Source organism: Acomys russatus, chromosome 9 (genome assembly GCF_903995435.1).
Source record: "Acomys russatus chromosome 9, mAcoRus1.1, whole genome shotgun sequence".
NCBI lineage: Eukaryota > Metazoa > Chordata > Mammalia > Rodentia > Muridae > Acomys > Acomys russatus.
Genome location: NC_067145.1, coordinates 54,992,246 through 55,015,294, shown reverse-complemented (window position 1 = coordinate 55,015,294; position 23,049 = coordinate 54,992,246). Strand labels below are relative to the sequence as shown.

Genomic DNA, 23,049 nt, shown 5'->3' with positions numbered 1-23,049 from the left:
AGAGGAGGGAGGGGCTGCGTTCGGGATGTAAAGTGAATAAATAAATAAACTTAATATAGATAGATAAATGACAGATAGATCGATAGATAGATAGATGACAGATAGAGAAATAGATAAAGAGATGATAGATATAGATATTATAGATACAGATAGAAAGATATAGATAGATAATAGATAGATAGATAGATAGATAGATAGATAGATAGATAGATAGATAGATATAGATAGATAGATGATAGATAGATATAGATAGATAGATGATAGATATGAGCTCTCAGAACTACTTTGCTACAGGCCCCACCACAGTCTACATTGACTTCAAAGAAGAAACAGGAGTAATGTATACAAACAAAGTCTGGGATCTGTCCCCTGCCAGCAGCTTGTCCCTCAGCAATTGCCTGTGCAAACACCCTAGCGCTATCCACTCCTGATGGATCGCAGACTAGTCTCTTCACATTCTTTGTCGAGTACAACAAACTTCTGAGGGCTTGGAATCCTCAGGAAATGGTTGCAAAAATAAAGTTTTAAATTGTATATGTTCTAGAATGAAATCGGCAGCTCAGCTCAGAATAATGGAAGTGGGGAAGTTTCCAGAAAGAACTGAGCTGGAATGCAGCTAGCTGGCATCCATGATCCATTCACAGACTTTGTTCTCAGAATTTGTTGTCAGAATGGGCAGATCTACAGCTGACTGACAGCCTACTGAGCCAAGTATCTTCTTGTGGATGTGTGGATGTATGCTGCAGTATATCTGAGCATGTTACATTGCTGTGTGTACAGGTGAGGACAGTTGTACAAACTCAGGTGGCATCCACGTCTTGTTTTGCTTTGTTTCTGATGTAGGGTCTCTTCACTGAGACTTGGAACTCACCAGCAAGGCCCAGAAATCTGCCTGTCTCCTCCACACGAAGGGCCAGGGTTACAAGCATCTGCAACCAACCCAGGCTTCTATTTTTTTTTTTTTTTCCCTTGGAGGGAGGGTGTCTGGGGATGGAACAACTGTCCTCATTCTTGCAAAGCAAGCACTTTACTGACTGATCTAAGTACCCTTTTCTATGTAAGCAATAGCTTCTGAGGAGCTTCTTGGGCTCTACACAATTGAAGGGAAGCAGGAAATTCAGAAAAATAACACATGAGCCCCTACTCACTGGGAACGCATGTATTTAACATTCATACAGAAAGCAAGCAGTATACTAGAACAGCGATCAAAGTTTGGAAAGTACCTGTTCGAGTAAGATTGGGTAAAGCAAAGACTGAGGCTGGGCCTGGAAGCTCAGTGCTGATAGGGATCAGACAGGCACATTTTTGAAACCCAATGGCCAGACAGTCCAGCAGAATTGGTGAGCTTTAATGTTCGCTGAGAGACCCTGCCTCAAATATCAAACATGAAAAGTGGATGACAGCTGGGAAAGACAGCTACTGGTTCCACGTGCCATGCATGTGCATGCGTACCTGCCCACACATGTGCACAGACATCCTCCCTAACAATTATGTATACTACATACAGCAACAAACAACACACACACAGAGGCAAAGGAGGGAGGAGGCTGTGGATCACCACCAAGGAGGATCTCCTCAGGCTAGAAATAGTAGGAGAGAAAGGCGTTGCTAACACATACTTCCCAGTTCCCTCTTCAAAGAAACCAATTAGAGACGGCTGAATCTGTCAATTAAGCCCCAAACTGTGGAACCCAGAGCACTGGGTGCCATCTCCTGAAATGCTAGGAGGTCACTCTGTGGTGTGATGCAAATTGTTGCTCCCAATCAATCTTACCCTCAATTTCCTCATCAGCAAAATCGGGATAACCTCTGTGTGACTTGCGAAGCACAGCTAATTAACATTTATGACAAATGAGGAATTATATAACGGGTTATGTAAATGCGTAACAGCAGCAAGAGCCAAGCGGCTTTGCCTGTAGCATTTGACTTGAAAAGAGATCTGAAAATACAAAAGGAAAAAAAGAAAGGATCCGGGTATGGTTAAAAAAAATAAATAAATAAATAAACAAAAATGAAAATACTGTTAAAGACAGAGGTCCTAGGCAAGTGAACTCCCCTTTCCCCCAGGGCTGTCTATAGAAGAACTCTGTGATGGCATGTAATTATATATTATAAGCACCATGCCAAACTCTCACAGTTGAATCTAGATATGCAACGAAGCTAGCGTCCACTGCCTGAGAGGACTCATGAAATCAGGAAGTTTCTATAAGTACGAAACCTCCTTGTAATCTTCCACTGAGGTCATGTCATTGCTGTCTTTATTTCTTTGACTAAGGGTCAAAGTTAACCTCTGAATCTCTTCCACCACATTTTTCAAATGACCATACAGGATATGACATTTTTATTTAATAATTAGGAAAAGCAAATGTGATTCCATCTGGTACAAAAAAAAAAAAAAAAAAAGGAAAAAAAGAAAAAAGAAAAAAGAAAAAAATCAAATGACCTTGAGGAAGTAAAAAGGACGATTTGAATTCAAGAAATTCTTTTGAGCCTCCTGTCCTACTGTGCCTCGCTAATACTATGTTATTATCACTGTTCACTTCGCTCTAAGCAAGGCGGGGAGATGGCGTTCACTCAAAGAGAAGCAGGACTCCTCAAGGTTACTGTGGTAGACAAGCTAAGCGGGTAAGATTTGCAGTCAGAAACAAGAGACTCGTGCCTCCTGTTTGTGCCCTTCACATCACAGTTCTTTGATCTCTCTCTCTCTGACTCTCTCTTCTGTCTCTCTCTTTCTGTCATTGGGGGCCAGGTTGTGGAGGACAGAGATCAACATCAGGGTTTATTCATTAGGATTCTGCCCACCTGGTTTTTCTGGGACAATGTATTTCTCTCACTTGGCCTGAAGCCAAGTTGGGGCGGCTAGTAGGTCAGCGACTGTCTCTGCCTACTCAGCACCGGGGATTATAAAACTGAACCGCCATGCTGTTATGGGTTCCGGGAATTGAACTCAGAGCCTCTTACTTGCATGGCAAGCACTTTCCAGACCTATCTCCCCAGCCTACTTTTTGAACTTTGATCAATCACATTGTTGGCTTCTTGCCATGTGGATGCTAAGAGTTATATTGGTTTTTGTTTATTTGTTTGTTTAATGTGGAGGGCTTCACAAATTTGTGTGTTGGCCTTGTGCAGGGTCCCTGCTAATGTCTGTACTGTTCCAATTTCAGTGTATGTGTGCCGAAGCGAGCACCATTGCATTGTTCTTATTCTTTTGAGCATCTCTGAAATGGAGAAGGATTCTAACATGATGATGTCACATATTCCTGCTTGCCCATCAACAAACTAATGGTGTGTCTTAATGGCCACAGGGCTTGGTGTACAGAGACAGAGATGATAACAGCTCTGGCAAGAATATGTGACTATGGTACAGACATGGAAAGGGTGTGCAGTCAAATTACCATCTGGAGAACGCACACCCTCCAAGGAGTCTCATCAGGAAACTGGAATGCACTAAGTGGTAAAAATAAAAGTTATCTGGGCATGTTGCTTGTGAATTAAATGAGAAATGTCTCCTATAATCTCATGTATTTCAATACTTAGTTGAGGTGTTATTTTGGGAGATTTTGGAACTATTCCATTGAGGATTAGTGGAGAGAGGGAGTCATTAACGTAGATATTGAAAATCTATAGCCTCAGCCAGGTGGTGGTGGCACACTTTAATCTCAGCACTCAGGAGGCAGAGGCAGGTGGATCCCTATGAGTTTGAGGCCAGCCTGGTCTACAATGCAAGTCCAGGACAGCCAAGGCTACACAGAGAAACCCTGTCTCGAAAAACCAAACCAACCAAACAAACAAACAAAAAAACTGTAACCTCATCCCTTTTACCAGTTCACTCTTTTATATTCCTGTGTGTGGTTAAGATGTGATCTCTTAGCTTCTTGCTTCAGCGGCTATGTTTTCTCCCCTATGACAGATATCTATCCCTCTGGGACCATAGGCCAAAACAAACCCTTTAATAAGTTGCATTGAGCCAATGTATTTTATTACAGCTTCTGAAGTAACTGACACAGTGTGCATGCTTGTTATTTCAGCGTTCTGGAGGCTGAGGCAGGATGATGGCAAGTTTGAGACTAGATTGGAATAATCTACCACCAAGAAAGAAAGAAAGTAAATCAGGGAATGTCAAGTAATGAGGGAAGGGAAGAAAGTAGAAAGGAACGAAGAGAGGGAAACAAAAGTAAAATGTTAAAATTTTTATTTTTATCATATTTTGGTATACTCTTAATAAGTAGAATGTAACAGCTTAAAAATACTCAGGCAGGAGTGGGGAGCCTGTATCATTGGGTCAGGGCAAACTAAACCATAAGTCTCATGAAATATATCTCAGAAGTCTATTATTTAAATCTGTATTCCATTCTTGCTTGTCATCTTGATATTTCTGACAAGTGCGTGTTAGGATTTTTGACAGTGAGGAAGTTTCCAATATATTTTCACTATATAAAAAATAAATGTAAAATACATAACTGTGTCTCTAAATTGCTACTGTTTATTTTAAGAAATAAAACATTCATCATCTTAAAACCTTGCACTTCAGAGCACTGATTGCTATGTACTAGGAGTGAGGGTAGCAGCAAATTATAGCCGACTCGGCAGCAGGGAGAGAATGCAGCTGTTTCCAGTTTGGCCTTTGCAACATCCATGGTGGAATTCAGAATTTACTGAGAGCTGGATTTTCTCATTTTACTGGCAAAGGAATTGTAAGCTTAATTACCCTCAGGGGTCTTCTGTAAATTATTTCCATAGATCTGGAGAAAGAAGATGGCAGAAAATAAACATTCAACATCATTTTTTTTAATGCACAAACACAAAAAAATCATCTCCACTGAACTGTGGTTTCCACCCGCACCCTCTTCTGGGGTTCTGAAGGAAGAGGAGAGCCTCCCTGATCTTTGCTCACATTGCTCATCTGTCAGAAGCCAGAACACACGTTCCTCTCTCTCCTTCCTCCCACTGCCCTCCTGGTATGTTCACTCACCCTGACTGACTGAGCAGGCCTGACCCCACCCACTTCCTTTTTCTCCATCTCCTCCACACCACTAGCATCGGCATGCTTAGAGAGACCCCCGTGAGCTTCCATCTTGCTTTTATTCAGTGATGAGCGTTGGAGCTGCTGGACTAATCATGGAGACAACTGCTAATGAATTCATATCCCCCCGCCCCTGCCCTTGAACAAAGACCAGCAGCATAATAGTATCGGACATATATTGTCTGTTTGTTCTGCCATTTATTTCATCCTGACCCCTTATACACACACACTGTGAAAAAGCATTACTATAAGTACTCATAATGCAGACCTGGTCGGATAGTCCAGAAATGACAGCAGCTTCTAGCCAAACTCAAACTATCTGACCTCAGAACCCACATTTTTATCCAATTTAGCATGTTTGCCTTCCATAAGAATTTTAGCGCATGAGGGGAAAATAAGTAGTATAATTTAAACATAAAAGGAACGAAGAGAAAGAGGGAGGGAGACAGGGTGGGAGGGAGGGAGGGAAGGAAGAAGAATCAGGAAGGTTGTCAGCTATCTACCACCTTGTCTTTGGTCAGCTCAAGCAACGAAATAGCAAACATGATGTCTTGACATGTGGCTCTTTCCTGGAGTTCAGGCTGACACCCACACTCACGTTTCACATTTAAAGCTTTGATGCCTTAGTCAAGTGCGTTGAAGACATCAGCCAGAGTTAATGTCAAGTTGTCTTATGAAATTAGCTCGCTATGAGGAAGCAGTTTAGACTGACAGTGTTCAGAAGGTAGATGGCGGCAGTACCAGTGAGGAGAGTGTGGTCTTGCTTGATGCACAGAAGCCACCGTGGTGCTCACAGAACAAGAGCTCTGAAGTTCTTCCAAAAAACAATCCCGCGATGGCCATTGTGTGGGAGACCTCTGCATTTTGCTGAGAATCAGTAATCCTGCTGAGGACTTATATGGTTAATGTGCTAGAAAAGCCTTCATAAAATGGCATTTCCTTTTCCAGCTTTCCAGCCTCCCACACCTGTGCTTGCCAGCTTCTTGTATGAACACAATGGCCTCACTGGCACCATCAGATTTCACTGCCAATGAAAAAGCAATAAACCATGTCATAACCACCTACGATCTCTTTGAAACCCACCCAGCTGTTTGGACATTGCAACCAAGCATAGCATCTCCTTTATGTCGCTAGGAGACCAGGTGGCTGCAAAGCAATTAATGGCACCTAGCCCATTTGCCATCACCACCCCTTCAGTGGTGCTTACCTCCCCTGTACCTTCTTACTCTTTGTCTTTCTCTCTGCTCCAATTGAGACTACAGTGAACAAATATGGAAGTAGGATATTTCGCTTTGTACAGGCCCAGTGTTAGATCTTAAATGACCCTGAGATAAATATTGAGCACTCTTCAACCCTTGTAGCTGACTGAATAGGAAACAATGACACAGGTAATGTGTACACACTAAATAGCATGAGGTCGTATTTTTTCCTACTGGTTTGCCACTCTGTGATAGACAAGTTGACTATCCTGTCAGGACTCTGGACAGCTCACAGATCTGTCCATGGGTTTATTTAGTGTTCTGATCCTTTGAGCTCTAACACTACAAGAGAAAAAAAAATCTCTCTTATTATCTTGGGCTGCAAAACACTAATGGAGATTCAGTAAAATCTTTAATTAAGCACTAAGTGCTGATGCATAGAATCTGAAAGAAGCTAATGTTTGCACTTAATATTAGCATTTATTTTCTTCTAATGAACATCAAAGTAGGTACACTGCAGCACAAAATGGTAAGAGATAAATGGTTTCATATTAGGAAAGCAGGAGGCCACTTCTAAGGACCAACAAATGTGTGGTGCAGGCTGCAAAGGAAGAAAAACAGTTTAACCGCAAGGCAACTGAGGACATCAGGTCCGCAGTCCCAGGGATAGCATGTGAGAAAGCACAAGCAGGGGCTTGAATTCCTATCCTGAGTCCTCACATAGAGGCCAGATATATGATGTGAATACCCGTGATAGTGGTGATCCCACAGCAAGCTGGGAGCTGAAGACACAGAGTCCCCAGAAGCCACCTCGCCTGGTGTTAGCTGCCAGTGTACATGAGACCATGCCTAGAGTAAGGCAGATGTCAAGGACTGACATCCAAGGTTGTCTCTGACTTCCATATATGCACCACAGCATGTTTGCACCCACACTTACACAAACATACACACACAAATGTGCACACCTCATAAAATAGTAACCAACTTATACATACAAATGTGTTATACTTACCATTGCTGGGTGCTGGGCAAAGGAAGCAAATAAAACAAAAATTTCCAAGTAGACAAATATTTGTCAGGAGTTCAAGTGGAAAAGTTAAGGAAAAAGATGAATAAGAGACTTCATAATATAACATTAAGAACATAGAGTGAACTAGAGCTTGACACCAACACCAATGCAGAGACAATCCGATGTAGATTTAGGGGACTTTGGCTTAACAGTAAGCTAAGGACAGAATATATGTAAAAGAAAGTAAGAGCTAAATCCTCGGAGTCAGCATTAGCATTTTCTGTGGTCATCTGACCTGATCTTTGTGTACATAAAGGAGATTCTGGTCTGAACTCTGGAAGTAACTGGGTTTTTTGGGAAGGTTTTAACTCAGAAGTCTGATTACAATATATGAATGCTTGGGGGGAAATCTTTTATGTAAATTACTGTCACCTAATATTAGGCTAAACCAGTAAGATAAATTCACCAAGTGAATGCATCTGAGTTTTCAGAACAGAAATGACCCCATGACATCTTTTCTGACAGTATCTCTTATAGCGTGTAAGATGTGTCTGTATTATTACCATTTAGGTTAGCATTACAGAAGCTTTGGAACTTCACAAGTCAACAGCTAATTTGACTTCCTAGTGGTAGAAAAAGAAAAACAGTCCTGACAGATGTATCCCATGAAAGCAAAGTGCTGAAAATTAAAGAATGCCTAGAATGTTCCTGTCAGTTCCCATTTTCTTCACAAAGGACTTCTCATAGATGAACAATTTCAGGGTGTTCTGCTTATAAATAGGCCACCTCCCAGATGCTAAGCTGTGCCCTACCACAAGGCTTGCCCCAGGTTTGAAGACTAATGAGAATGGTAAGTCAGACCTGGTTAAAACTGCCTTCGCTTATGTTGAACCGAAAAATACCATTCAAGAGACACACGCACAGGACAAGGATGCATGAGGGAGTCTCTGTCTTCCTGGTTATTCGTAGAGCACCAGAGATGGTCCCACAGCACAGCGCAAGTAAATTGTTGCATTTAGAGCAGTTCAGATCCTCTGGCTGGCTCATCAGAATAGGAGTATGGCTGCCCTTATAGCTCTGTTTATTACCAGTCAAATGAGTCTACGTCACAATTACTGGCTCCATGGGTTCTTGTATTAGAATACTCAGTCTGCAGCATGGAGTAGCCATGAGACGTAATGGAACAAAATAGTTCACTAGGGGTAAACTTTGAGGTTTCTTGGGATGGCCCTGCATCCTGTCTTCTCTACTTCCTGACTCAGACATAATTCAACCAAACCACTCCGTTCTACTGCCTCCTCCGCCATGATGGATCATATACCACAGAACTGTAAGTCAAAAGCAGAAACAAACAAAACAAACTAACCTTCCTCCCTCCAATTGCTTCCTGTCAAACATTTGGTCACAGCAATAAGAAAGGTGACAAACACTCTGAGAATGCTCAAGCCTCTTCCTTGAAACTGGAGCGACTAAATCTTTTACTATATATTTCCCGACAGTCAGCACAATAGATGAATTGAGGCCAGCCTCATTTTTTAAACAATGCCAGAGCATGTGTCTGTCACCAGTGTACTTTGAGCATTTGTTTAAAGACCTGTGAAGAAATGTAAAGTTTCTATCGGTTTTCGTGGGAGCATGTAAGGGCAAGAAGAGCTGCACAAGTGACCCTTTCATAGCTGACATCTTGTCCAATGCCTACTGAAGTCAACAAAGGATGTCATTACATACCTCCTGGGAGCACCCACACTATGTGTAACCTGGTACCATGACAATGAATAGCTATTGGATAGACGTAGATAGATATCTTCTCCAGGAAATACTGGAATATTTTGTGTGAGCATTAGAAGAGCCAAAATATTCCTATTCCCCCAATGCTGAGGAGCACATCCTCAAAGCTTCTCCCTGCTAGTCATTCTATGCAGAGCAAAACCCACGCTGCACTTTTAAGCTGCCAGGATGAAATGGCATGCAAAGGGGAAATGAGGGCACAGAACTGACAGCAAGGGTAAGAGAACAGGGCCTGTGTAATACGGGAACAGCAGCCGGAAAGCCAGAGCACAATACGAGATGCAACTAGCTGGAGAAACAAAGGGCAGCCAGACAATATTTCACAAATACATTAGGAACAAGACAAAGGAGAATGTAGACCCACTAATTAGTAGGGAGGGAAAACAAATAGCAGATGCATCAGAAGGCTTGAGCTTTTAATACCTATTATGCTCTAGGCTTCACAAAAAATGGTTAGCTATCATCAGAAGCCGAATATAAACCACAGTAATGAGCACATGGGGAGGGGGGAAGTTTAAATGAAAACCAAACAGATTAGTAACTACTTAGTCAAGCTGGATAGTTTCAAATTGGGACCTGACAAAAGTCATGGTACCATGTAATAAAAAAAAAAAAAAAAAAAAAAAAAAGTAGCCTGCGAAATTCGAGTTCCTATTTAAAATGTTCTTGAGAGAGGAGTATGATTTCAAGGGACTAAATAGGAAGCGATGACAGGCCAGTGTGAGCAAGATAGAGTGAGATGTGGCTGGAAACAAAAGTTTGGGCCCTTAGGGGGGAAAGCAGGGTGTCCTTTACTGTGGGGCAGGCCTAGTGAGTTAGAGATAGGAAGTCTAGAGCCAAAGCAGAGGTAGGGAAGACTCTACAGTGCTGAAGGGAGGGGTAAGAGAATAGAGCATGTGCAGCATGGGAACATCAGCCAGAAAATCAGGGTGCAATGGGTAGACAATCACTTAAGATGAGTTTCTAAGATGTCACATCTAAAACCAGGTTTCAACTATAGAATCTATAGTTGGCAGAGCCAACTATAGGTTCTGTAGGAGTATCTAGGTAGAATCTGGAAATGTAAGTCAAGGTTCTATAACTCTTATTTATAGGTTATTAACTCTTCATTCCTGCTCTATATTATAGAGCATGCTAAATATGCTATACGTATTTCACATTTTCCTAGGAATCTGTTAAGATGGGTACTATGACTATGTATGTGTTTGCTTTAATGGAAGACAGTGTCTCACTATGTAGCCCTAGCTTACCTGATACTCACTATGGACTCAACTTGACTCAAACTTATGACAATCATTTTGCCTCTGCCTCCCAGGGATCCCACATGCTACCATTGCATGCTATATTTACCTGCTCAGTTGCTAACTGTAAGATACAAGATCTATATAACTGCTTAGATTTGTTAATATGATGTTTTGTTAACATTCCATTGATCTATGATCATGAGAGCTCTATTTTTAAAGGCAGGTCTAGTTTTAAAATAAGACATAAATTCTTCAGAGGTATATTTATTAAAGTTCTCTAGAGTAACATAGCATATAATGTGTGTGGGGGGGTATTTATTAGAATGACTTTCATGATGTGGTCCAGCTATTCCAACTAAGGCTGTCTGTGAATCCAGTAGTTGTCCAATCCATGGAACTGGATGCCTCAACTAGTCTTCAGGATATAACAGAATCCTGAATAAGTCTGCTCTAATGCTAGTAAAGGAGTGGACTTGCTAATGAGGCAAAGGCAAGTAGGCTAAGAGCAAAAGCTTCTTTCTTCCATATCCTTATATAGACTTCAATCAGAAAACATGGTCCACATTAGGAGTATGTCTTCTTAAATCAAAAAATCTAGATTATAGGCATGTCTTTCCACCTCAAAGATCCAGATTAGACATGGATCTTCCCACTTCAAATAAAGCAAAAATCCTTCACAGGTGTGTCCCTCCATTTTTGGGTTTTAGTTAATTCCAGATATAGTCAACTTGACAACCAACAATGGCCATTACAAGAAAGATCACACGTTTTAAGATCAGCATGGAAGTCTGAATGCCCTTTCTGGCATGTAAATCTGTGCACTGATTTCTATAGATGTTCATCCTTGAACCCAACAGAAAATTCAGAAATTTGGGGAGGTCAGGCCTTACTTCACATGAAAATATTATGCACAGACTCTTGAATAAACATTTGATCAGTATTAATGTGGAATTGAGATCTGGGGCCTCATGCCATTCATATATTATTACCAAAGAAAATGGTCATGTGCACCGGGAACACTCTTTCCAATGAGATTTCCTTCCTGTTGGGTCTCTCAGGTAGTCCAAATATCCAGAAATTAGCTCAAGGAGGGCTACAGGAGGATTTCTGGCAGTTAGAGAAAACCCAGCATTCCTCAGGAACTTAGGAAACCAGTTCCTATCTGCCAAATGGAGTCATTTCCCTGATCTCTGGCAGAAGGGGCATAGGGCTCCACTGACATATACCTGTGATTGCATATCAAAGCCCATGCTGAGCTCCAGGCTCCCTCAGTTCATACTCAGGAGAACTTGTTATATATCTCAAGGCTTCCATGTTAGCATGCTGACTTTCTACCACCCCAGGCTCTCCTCCTCCTCCTCCTCCTCCTCCGCCTCCTCCCAGATTTGTTCTCTTTATAATGGCAAGGTTTTACAGCACCCCCCCCCCCTCACTCTGGCTATTCCTCTCTCTCCTCTCTCTCCTCTCTCCTCTCCTCTCTCTCCCTCTCCCTCTCCTCCTCTCTCTCCTCTCGCTCCTCCTCTTTCCCTCTCTCCCTCCTCTCCTCTCCCCTCCTTCTCTCCCTCTCCCTCTCTCCTCTCTCTCTCTCTCTCTCTCTCTCTCTCTCTCTCTCTCTCTCTCTCTCTCTCTCTCTCTCTCTCTCCTATGCTATCCTCTCTCTTCTTAAAAATTCATTTTTTCTTGGTTATTTGGGAATCTCACATTATGTGCGCCAATCTCACTCACCTCCAAGTCTTCCTATATTTGTCCCTCTTCTTCCCCCATGACCTCTCTCTTCCACCAAAAAAGGTTATTTTTGTGGTCTATACACTCACTGGAGCATGGTCAAATTCCTAGTGATTAGCCCCCCAAGGGAAGACGAGTCTTCCTCTGCCTGCATCTACACCAGAAGCCATCAGCTGAGGAAAACCATGTGGTGATATCATGTGGTAACAGGAGCTGGTTGAGACTAGCTCTACCATGTCCATACCGCACATCCCTCTCCCACTGTACCACAGTGCTGTGATCTGATGTGGAACAGGGTAACTCTCCCACCAGGGGTGGGGCCATCTCTCCCATGCCCCATGATCATTAACATGGCTTCAAGTATCAGCCCCAACAACAGGCATCGTTATGGGCTTCAGTGTTAATACATGCCACAGGGCCACAGGAAGGAATATGGCCCATGGCTGTATCAGGACAACTGATCCATTCATGGCCCTCAAGGTTTGCATGGACCCCAGGCCTCCTTTTATGGCCTCAGATGGCTACACATACTGCTCACATCAGGATGCCCCTGAAGTAACCAAGTAGGAGGACACCACAGAGGCATCAGGCAGTGACCGGGACTCATGCATCCACATGGATCTCAGGGTTCATGGTGGTCTGGAGCATCAACATGGACCATTGACACCAACATATCATCTGGTGGACCATGATGGTCCTTTGAGGAGGTCCAACTCAGGAAGTGAACCTTTCATCACAGCCAGGGTGATATTATGGTCTGGTGGGTGGCAGGTTCCAGGGCTGACTCTGCATCTGCATAAGCCGTATGATGTACACCGACCCTGCTCAGCTATAACCGCATGTTCACCCACCAGCCCTATCTTTCACCTGTCACCACCATCATGTCTCCAGTTCTGCCTTTCTTCCTTCCACATGCATCACTCCATTTTTATTTCCTACTCATCCATCATATGTATGCTCATTGTAGTGGTACCCGTCTGTCCTTGCTTCTCCCTGTCGCTTGATATCTCACAATCTCCATTATTCTCTCTAGCTTTCCCACCCCTGGCTATGGCCACTCTCTAGCTGTGTTCATTCCTCCTCTTTATTTCTCTGCTCTGGTCTCTTCGAGATGCCTCTGGCTGGTTTCTCTTTCATGTCTACATACAAACCTTAACTGTATAATAGAATGGTTATGTTGGCAGTTTCTTTGCTGTGCCTCTTTGTATACCTCTAGAAATAGTTTAAGGATAATCCTTAGGAATAATTTTATTTTACTAGTACTTTAAGAATGGGTAGGCATGTTTTGTTTTATTGTAGAAATTTTGAACATAATAGTTGGTCTTCCATCATAGAAGCATTCTTTTTGGCATCACTATGTGTGAGTGATATTTTTTAAATCAGGAAGACTTTGTTTTTACATGAGGGCTGTGAATTTCTTGGAGAAGGGATATATAAAGCATTTATTTATAACTAAGATTTTCATATGGAGTCTGAATGGTAATGTGGTATAAGGGTATGTGTCTGAAAAACCAAGTGCTGTAGTCCTGCTACAGAAAGCTCTCTGGAGATGATCTACTGCCTTCTCTATTTTTAAATTATATAGTTATAGAAGACAATATGACATCTCAATGTACAATCATATACCTAGCAGATTAAAACAACATAATTACTACCTCACCTATCATTTTGTTCAGCAAGAACATGTAAAATATGCTTTTAAAGACTTTCCAATTCTACTGTACATTATTCAGTGGCCCCATCATGCGCTACCAGAATGTGCTCCTCCTATCTAAAGCCAGCGTTGTGCCCGTGCCCTTCATTCCTCAGTGGCCCATCCCTAAGATCCCATCGCCTTCACCTTGTTCTCTTTTATGAGTCCAGTACTTTAAAGTTCCACAAGTGGATAAGAGAATGAGGACTTTCTTTCTGGCCCTACTTGTTTTACTTAATATAATATCCCTCTGTTTTGAGACAAATGACAGGATTTCTTTCTTCTCTCTAGGATCCCACTGTATGTTCCTAGTCTCCATCTCGTCAAGTGCCAATGGCTGCACTGCTGATTGGTTCCATACCTTGGCTGTTATGCACAATGTTGCCATGAACATAGCACACGTGTGCCTCTTCGACATTCTCATTTCCTTTAGATATGTGTCCAGTGATAAGATTTTTTTGTTTAATTTTAAAAAGAAATCCTCAAACTATTTCTGTCATGGCTGTATTAGTTTATATTCCTACCAACAACACACAGGGTTCCATTTCCTCCAAATCCTTTCACTTCTGACACTTCCACTAGCAGATACAAGAACAAGGTTGAGCTTATAGGCAGCGATCCCTGGACCTTGTCCTTAGTAGCTGACATATGGCTTAGCTCTACCTCCCTCACCCAGGAGCTTCTGCCACAAGGAAGCCAGCACATGGGCTTGTTGCCATTTATTCGAGGCTTTCCCCTTCATCTTAAAAAGACTGGGGTATTATTTCCCTCCTTCTTCAGAGAAACAACACACCAAGACAATGCAGCCAGGCAGTAAGTGGATGTTTTCTACTTACTGGGTGATCTTAGAGACCAGTCCTTCAGACAGCTAGCTCACGACAAAGTGTGTTTTTACCAAACTGGCTCAGCATATTTCATTTCACCTCACAGATATCTAAATTTCCACAACTTGAAGTCTACCCTCATGTCCTTTGCTTCTTTATGACCACGAAGCTAATGTGTCAACATGGAGCAGGTGAATTCTCTAAACCTCCTGAGTCTCTTTTCTTTATTCCTTTCCTCTTGCTCTTCTTCCTGAAGATGAGAGCACAGAGGATTCAAAGACTAAAAGATGTGGGTACCTGGAGAACATAAAGAAGGCCAGTGAAATGGCTTAGAAAAGTGGCCCTGGGCTGAAGACACTGCTTCCTTGCTTCACAATCCTTCTGTAAGCCAGTTGACACTGGCAATAAATATCCGCTGCAGATGGCACCCTGTGCAACAAATGTTAGCTACATAACAAGAACTCAGTCTCAAGCTTGGGGAACTGATCTTTCAAACTAAGACATGAATATGTTAATCTATCCTCTCCTAATTAGCAGGAGACTAAGAGGGAGAGATTCCACAGTATGCCTGCCTGCAGCCCACATTTGTGCTTTGTCCTTCTCCATCCTGAGGATGAAGATGGTGCTGACGGGCACTCCCGTTCACAGCCGTGTTTGCTTCTTAGCATGTATTAGCAATTAGGAGAACCAAAGAAGCAAATTGTTCATGCACAAAGCACTTCTTTGAGAAAGATCTAAAGTAAGGAATTTTTTTAACTTAAAAATTGAGTTTTTGTCCTAAGAATATTTTCATTATTGTTGTTAGTATTATTTTCACACTACCAGCTACCCAGTAGTAGTGCATTGGAGGATGGCAATTGAATGAAAATTTGATTTTTAGTTCATCTAATGGAAAAGCACTATTATTATTATTATTATTATTATTATTATTATTATTAATTATTTTACAAATTACCCATAATTACAATTGTCGGGAGAATGTTTTATCAGCCTGAGTGGGATAGAAATAAGCTAGACACACAATAGCACTTCCTGGTCTCTGATTTAAATTGGTATGCTCATTAACGGCAATGTAAATTAGCACTATAGCAATTTTACTTCATGTCATTTGGGGCAGAGTCTGACACTGCTGATGAACAACATGTGGCTGACTTTGCCTGAATACAGTCAGAGGTGTCTGTGCAGTGGACCTGGGGTGTGCTTTTTAGAGGATGGAGATTCTGCCTGTCTCACCACATTGATGTTTGTTTATAAGGCAGTAAGCAGCGATGGCGGTTTTCCCCCTCTACAATAATTTTGAAGGTTAGGAAGCTAGTTGTGATGTCTGCTTTGAAGACCTCTCATGTTATCAACTTTCATATTGGATCAAATTAAATGCCTAAATCGCCTCTGTCTCTGTGTAAAACAAAGGCATCTCAGACAAGGATGAAGTGGAGGTAGAAAGGTGTAAGGCCTTTTCTCACAAATGACATGGCTGACCCTCCTATTAAAAAAAGACAATTAGTAACATGTACTATAACAACTTTGTTTCATTTGAGTGTTAACTGATACAAGGGCCTTCAGAAGGAAGACCACAGACCCAGAGGAAGCTGGCCATGTGTAGATCTGATGAATTACAAGGGGCAACCATGTAAGAATCCAATAAGACCAAAAGGGTAGCTGAGAACGAAGGGCTATAGACTAAAGGAGGGCAGCTCACTGAGACCTGTCTGTTCAGTTTATTTTGGGCCTGTCTGTGTACGTGCCTGCCTCCTAAGAATCCTGCAGAACGCTTTCTGGCATAAAGGCCTTCTGATCTACTCCCAGACAAAGGAGGTCACAGAAGTTCTATAAGGCCAGCTCCAACACAGAAACGGTAGTATTTTTAGGCCTTACATCTTGCTTTGGGTAAAATGGGTTTTGCTTTCTATGACTTACCTTGGGAAAAAGGTCTTTCTTGTTTCTCTGACTCACTTCAGAGGAGAATAAAGGATGGAAAAAGGAGAGCAGAGAAAATCAGAAAGACCTTGGTTCCTGGGCCATTTCTGGAACCTTCCAATGTGCTTTAAATTCAAAGTATTTGGCATGCTAAAGTGTCTTCCTTTGTAGTATCATTTTCTGAGTCTTGACAGTGACGAAGATGCTCTGCCCCAATGTCTGCATCACTTTGTACAGACTACAGAGGTGCCAGTTTCTCTAAATGGTGGCCTACCTAGTAATTCACAACTGCTCTTCATTCCCCAGAATATACTAAAGCCTTGTGGAAGCTCATTGGTTTCTATGCCCAGGTGGGATAATATCTCTCTCTCTCTCTCTCTCTCTCTCTCTCTCTCTCTCTCTCTCTCTCTCTCTCTCTCTCTCTCTCTCTCTCTCTTTCTCTCTCTCTCTTTCTCTCTCTTTCTCTCTCTCTCTTTCTCTCTCTCTCTTTCTCTCTCTCTTTCTCTCTCTCTCTCTCTCTTATTCTCTCACTCTTTTATACACACACAATATCCAATCAAACATAACTGGTTTTGTTTGTACATTTTAAACATTTTACAACTTTAAATTTATTTCAGGGTGGCACAGGTCACAGTGTACATTTGGAGGCCGGAAGACAACATGTGGGATTCAGTCCTCTTCTTCTACCATATGTGACCTAAGAGATTGAATTGGGGTTGTCATGTTTGGTAGCCATTACCTCTGCTTACTGCACCATCTTGCTGGCTCTAGGGTGACTATCTGAATATCTTGATGTTATCACTCTACAGACTGAAAGGGACAGAAGTGATGGTTGTGAAATGGGACCATTCTCAGTTGCTATGCAGCTACAAGATGTTGATACCTGGGTGCTTACAATATGTGTGGACACAGCAGATGATAATATGGACAGGCAGAGTGGAAGAGGACAGGTTTCTAAAGCAGCCCCCAGCATGCTACTCATTAATTCTATTAAAAACTATTTTCAGTGCTCACTCTGTACTGTTCTTTTATTCCAGATGCAAAATAGAGTGGTCTTTTTTAATGTCATGTCTTCAAATTACATAGGAGTAAACCAGAGGGTGGACCTACACCTGCAGCTGATGACTGCTCATAGTATTTGTAATGCAAAATAGCTAATTAGAATGATGGTCAAGTGGGAATTTTCTGCTGAGATTAGCATAGAAAATCGGAGTTGTGTCTCTGTGTACATTTAGCCTTACAGTATCAGCAAATGAACAACAAATAGTCAATCCAACATCAGATCTACCAAAAATAAGCTAACCATGTCTCTAAAGAAAATGCCTTTGAATTGGCATTCACTTGCAGTTCCATCATCATCTCAGTCTGACCCTGATGGAGGAAAGTGCCTGTCTTCAGGACCAGTCATGAACCAATGGTCAACAAGACTAGCCAGAAGGCTCCCAGTGTCGCAGTGCTCCACCCATCCTGTGATACCACATTTGTGTTATTCTTTGCATAGCATCTACATGATGAGAAGGAAGGTAGGCGTAGGACTGACTGGACACTGGAAAGCCTAGAATGAAGCTATTGGATGAGAAAAATAACAATTGTAAGTTGTGGGTGTTCTGAAGCAGCCAGAGTGCCAGTGCTGTAAACAATACTCACATTCTTCAAGACAGGTAACATCTTGCCCATCCTGGGCCACTTTTTCAGATGTGTTCAATTGGGCAGAGTCTATTTGGTAGCATCTAGTTGGTACTGCTCTAAAATTCCTTCACCAAATATTTCAGAAGTCTTTAGTAATCATTTGTTCCAATGATTTAATTAAAATTTAAGCCACACATCTGTTTGGAAACATATCAGCAGAGATAGAGATGCTTGTTCTTGGGCTGGTGATTGACAAGGGGAACAGATTGACTTGGCGTTTATGTGGAACTCATTAATCTTTTTCAAGTACATCCTGGGGAAACATGGACTTCTCTCAGCAAGCTGTTCTGAGAACAACAGCACTTTCATCTTGCATAGTTGGAATCCTAATTACAATGGAAGTCAGAGTTAAGGAAAGAAGCCCCAACTCTTTGGTGATGTTTCCTGTGAATATACCATAGAGCATGGACAATGGCAAGACTCTTGTATATGACATCACTGACCTTGCTGAATTCAATAGAGTTTATTTGCTTGAGACCAGGCTGTCCTAGCGCTAACAATCCTCTTTTCTCAAATTCTTCCATTTTAGGGGAACAGGTGTCTGCCACATCACACATTGCCCTGCTACTGTAGTCTTAATAGCTAGCTAGGATAAAGCCAACTCTGAGCTCCTTCTTAGATAGCACATGTAAAATGCTGGTCCCTGACTGTGGTTTTATCTCTCATTTAAGCAGCGTGTCTTTGCATTTCAAAACAAACTCACTAGAGATCTTGGAGACTTTGAAGTCGTTATGGTATATTGTTGAGAAATTAAATACAAACATGGTACAAGAGGTAAAAGAGTAAAGATAGATAGTGATCACTCTAAATAAAGAGTAAATGTGAGGCAGCCACCCTTAAGAAGACACCCTTCAAGTATCAGCAAGAGAGAGAGAGGCTGATGGGAATTTCCATGAATTTAGCATTTCTGGCTTTGTTCTGGCTTTGAATGCTGTCTCTGCACATTTAAATCCATCTTATTTCAGAATGCTGGATTCGTAACAGAAAAAAAAAAAAATGGCGCAGATGGCTAAATTATCCTCACTTGTTTGAAACCATGACAACTTACCATAATATAGCTTTAAACACCTGAAATTAATTAGAGAGAGCACATTTAAACATGGAGAGCAGGATTTATAGTATGGGATTAAATACAGGGACGTGTTTTGATTTTAGACTGTCATTTATTATTTTACCTATAAATGTTGATGAAACAGTTTATTTTGTCTGTTAATAAAGTATATTTTAAGGAACATAGGGAGAATCTTCTGCCTAATGTTCTAAGCATAGGCATTTTTGAAAACCCAGCATGAAATTTTCTTTTAATCATAGTATAGATTTTTAGTGATTATCTTAAGTTTCTGTTGCTGTGGTAAAAACACCATAACCAAAAGCAAGTTGGGGAGAAAAGGATTTGTTTCCTGTTACAGCTACAGTCCCCTATTCAGAGAAGTCAGGACAGGAATTCAAGGCAGGAACCTGGAGTGGAAACTAAAGTAGAGACCATGAAGGGATGGGGATTACTGTCTTGCTTCTCATGGCTGTGTTAAGCTATCCAGGACCCCCTACTGAGGGGTAGCACCAGCTACAGAGGAAGGGGCCCTCCCACATCAATCATTAAGCAAGAAAATGTACCATATGCTGGTTTTCAGGCCAATCTTACAGAGGCACACTCTCAGATGACTTGGCTTGTTTCAAGATGACTTAAAACTTACCAGCACAGTAGCTCTTATAGTCAAAAAGGAAGCTACACTAAGAGGTTTTAATGACCATACATAAGTCATTAATTTTATATCATATTATCTCCTAACATTATTACAAGTTCTTCACAAGCTTACACTAGCCCTTGCCTGTCTCTGTGTGTCAGAGTAAGCCAGAGAGATCACAATATGATGGAACCAGGCAAGCACTGATTCGAACCTTGACTCCACAGATGACTAGCTGCATGGTCTTGAGCCAACAGCTTAACCACTGGAGTATAGAGGAAAGTCTCATAATGAGAGGGAAAGAAGACCAGACATGATGGCACGTGGCCTTTAGGACATGAAAATATCTGGTGTGACTCAAGCTATGTTCAAGTTCAGATGCTGATGCTGATCCTGGAAAAGATATGGAGAGGTGGGTCTAGAAGAGAGCTGGGACACACAGATGAACATGTAGACTCTAATGATAGATAATACGTAAATCTATAAAATGAAATGGCATCACCAAAGGGAGCAGTTACAAGAAAAAAAGAGTGGCACTAAGCATAACATTTAAAGATTAATCAGTCAACAGTGAAAGTAACTGAGCAAGTCAAGTCTGAAGTAGAATACCAAAATGCTGCCATGTTTCAAAGTGTTTTGAATATAAGCAAATGCTGTGTAATGGTGAAAAAAGATCAAGATAAAAAAACTGCTTTGGATTTCCAGGGAACACTTAGAGGATAAGTAGAGATGGAGGCCAATTGGGAAAAGGTTAGGGGCGAATGAAGGAAGAAAAAAAAAATCAAGCAGTAAATGTAGAAATACTTTCAAAAGCTTAAAGTAAAATATGACAGTGATTTAAGACATCTCTGAAATGCTTTTAATGATGGAAGGCTTGAATACTGTCAGGTCCCAAGGGTACCCCATTCCTTGTCACAAAGGTCAGGCCCACTGACTTGGGCCAAAATTGAGTCTAGGCTGAGCTCAAGCTGGACTATAGAAGGATTTTTGGTGCTCAGGTAAAAGCCAGCATTCCTCCGAAACTTGTGAAGCAGCTTCCTGTCTGCCAAAAGGAGCCATTTTCCTTGCCTCCATCAGAAGGCATATATGTCTCTCTATTGGTGTATACCTCTGGTTCCTATCAGCATATCAAAGTCCACACTGGCCTCCAGGATCCTACAGTCCCTAGTCACAAGTACCTACCATATATTCCACAGTCCACACTCTCATCCTAGCATCCTGGTCTTTCTCACATCCCCAACTGCTCCCTGGCTCCTCCCCAACTATGCTAGATTCTATGCTAGGTCCTAGACTGTTGTACAAAAGCTACTTTTCTCCCAGATACCCCTTCTTCTTCTTCTTCTTCTTCTTCTTCTTCTTCTTCTTCTTCTTCTTCTTCTTCTTCTTCTTCTTCTTCTTTTCTTCTTCTTCTTCTTCTTCTTCTTCTTCTTCTTCTTTTCTCTCTCTCTCTCCCTCCCTCCCTCCCTCCCTCCCTCCCTCTGTCTTCCTCTCCCTCTCCCCCTCTCTCTCACTATTCTTTGCCATTTCTGCTTCTCTAGCTACCATATGTGGTGCAGTATGCTTCTTTTTCTCTATACTTTTTGAGGCACATTGTATGTTTTCTCCCTTTATCATCTACAATAAAATCTTTTTTCCCCTAATCATGGAGCCACCATCACAGTGATTTCTTTACTGCACCCCCACTTAAAAGTTTGTTTTTGTTGATGGGGCTCAACCATGAAGAAAAGAAGAAACTGATCGAGTTTTCAGTCAACCTGAGAGAAAATAAAGCAAGTGACATAGTGGTAGATTAGTTTTGGAAAACAGAACTTTTCAAGTCAGAGGAGATGGAGATAAATTTTATAATGGCTGGATAAATTGAAAATATGGACTCTGTGCTCTAACACAATTTTTCTTTCCTCAGTTATCTATAGTTCTGTGTCTATCTTCTCTGTTTGCCAGATATCAAGTTAAAATCTATTTCAGAGAAGAAGAGAATAGGGCTAATTTTTGGGAAATGGTTGGCTTCAGGCCACCAAATTGTTTTTTAGGAGCAGTCAGATTATCCCAATACATCATTATGATCCCAAAGAATTGTCCTCCCTCACTCAAAAAAAAAAAAAAAAAAAAAAAAAAAAAAAAAGAAAGGAAACTATTTTATCACCAGTCAGACTAAATATGATGTAAAGCACTTAATACTTGAGTGGGCCTTTAGAGATCTTCTTTATAAACAGGACAATTTTAAAATAAATGTGTGCTTATATATGCTAATACCGTGGATTAGTTAATTAAATGCCAATGAACTCAAGAAAAAAAATCAGTTTTTAAGAGAAAGAGGGAAAAAAGAGTAATATCATGTTGGAGAGGTCCTATTTTGCCTAGAATTTAATTATCACTTCCCTCCCCATTATAGAGGGGCATAGTCATGAATCACTGTAATCAAACACACAACATTGGGCAGATAAGTCAATAGTAGATATGAGTAATGTACATTCAAAGTGAGGAGGAAGACATAATGTACAATATGTTAACAGGTATAGGGTTATGGGAGGTAGGTCTGTAGTACCAAAAGAGTGAGATGCCAGGCTTGGATGATGATGGCTCTATGAAAAGTGTTTGTTGTAGAAACATGGGGGCTGGAACTTGAATTTCCATACCTTTCACAGCTCCAGATGTGGGAGTACACATCTGTAATCTCATTGCTCCAATGTCACAATGAAAGGTGATGTCTTGGTCAGTGTTCTATTGCTGTGAAGAGAAACTATGACCAAGGCAACTCTTAGAAAAGAAAATATTTAAATAGAATATGCTTAGAGTTTCACAGGTTTAGTCCATTATCATGATGGTGGAACCATGATGGCATGCAGGCAGACATGGTTCTGGAGAAGTAGCTGGGAGTTCTACATCAGAATCTTCGGGCAGCAGGAAGAGAAGAGACACTGCCCCCCTGCCCCCAGTGACATACTACCTCCAGCAAGCCCTCACCTCCCAATCTTTTTCAAGTGATGCCGCTCCTTGATGAGCTTATAGGGTCAGTCTGATGCAAACTACCACAGGTGGGGATGTGAGAACCTCCAGAAGCTCTCAAGCCAGTTAACCTGGTATATGCAGCAGGAAAACAAGAAAAAGGAGACCCTGAAAAATAAAGTGAAACGCAAAGATCAACACCAAAGCTTGTCTTCTGACCTTCACACACACTATGAAATGCATGCACTTGCACCTGTGTGTGTACTCATGTAGATATGCATACGCGCACACACCCACAATGCATGCA

The 23,049-nt window shown here is 41.5% G+C and overlaps 1 protein-coding gene and 1 non-coding gene across 2 annotated transcripts in view; one reads left to right on the top strand and one right to left on the bottom strand.

Moving 5' to 3' along the window:
- The window catches only part of Celf2 (CUGBP Elav-like family member 2), an 833,341-nt gene that overhangs the window by 57,404 nt on the left and 752,888 nt on the right, over window positions 1–23,049 (top strand). The gene's annotated exons all lie outside the window — the stretch shown is intronic.
- LOC127194081 (U6 spliceosomal RNA) lies at window positions 3,085–3,187 on the bottom strand. The gene has a single exon (XR_007831218.1). It is a non-coding gene; the product is annotated as a U6 spliceosomal RNA (small nuclear RNA).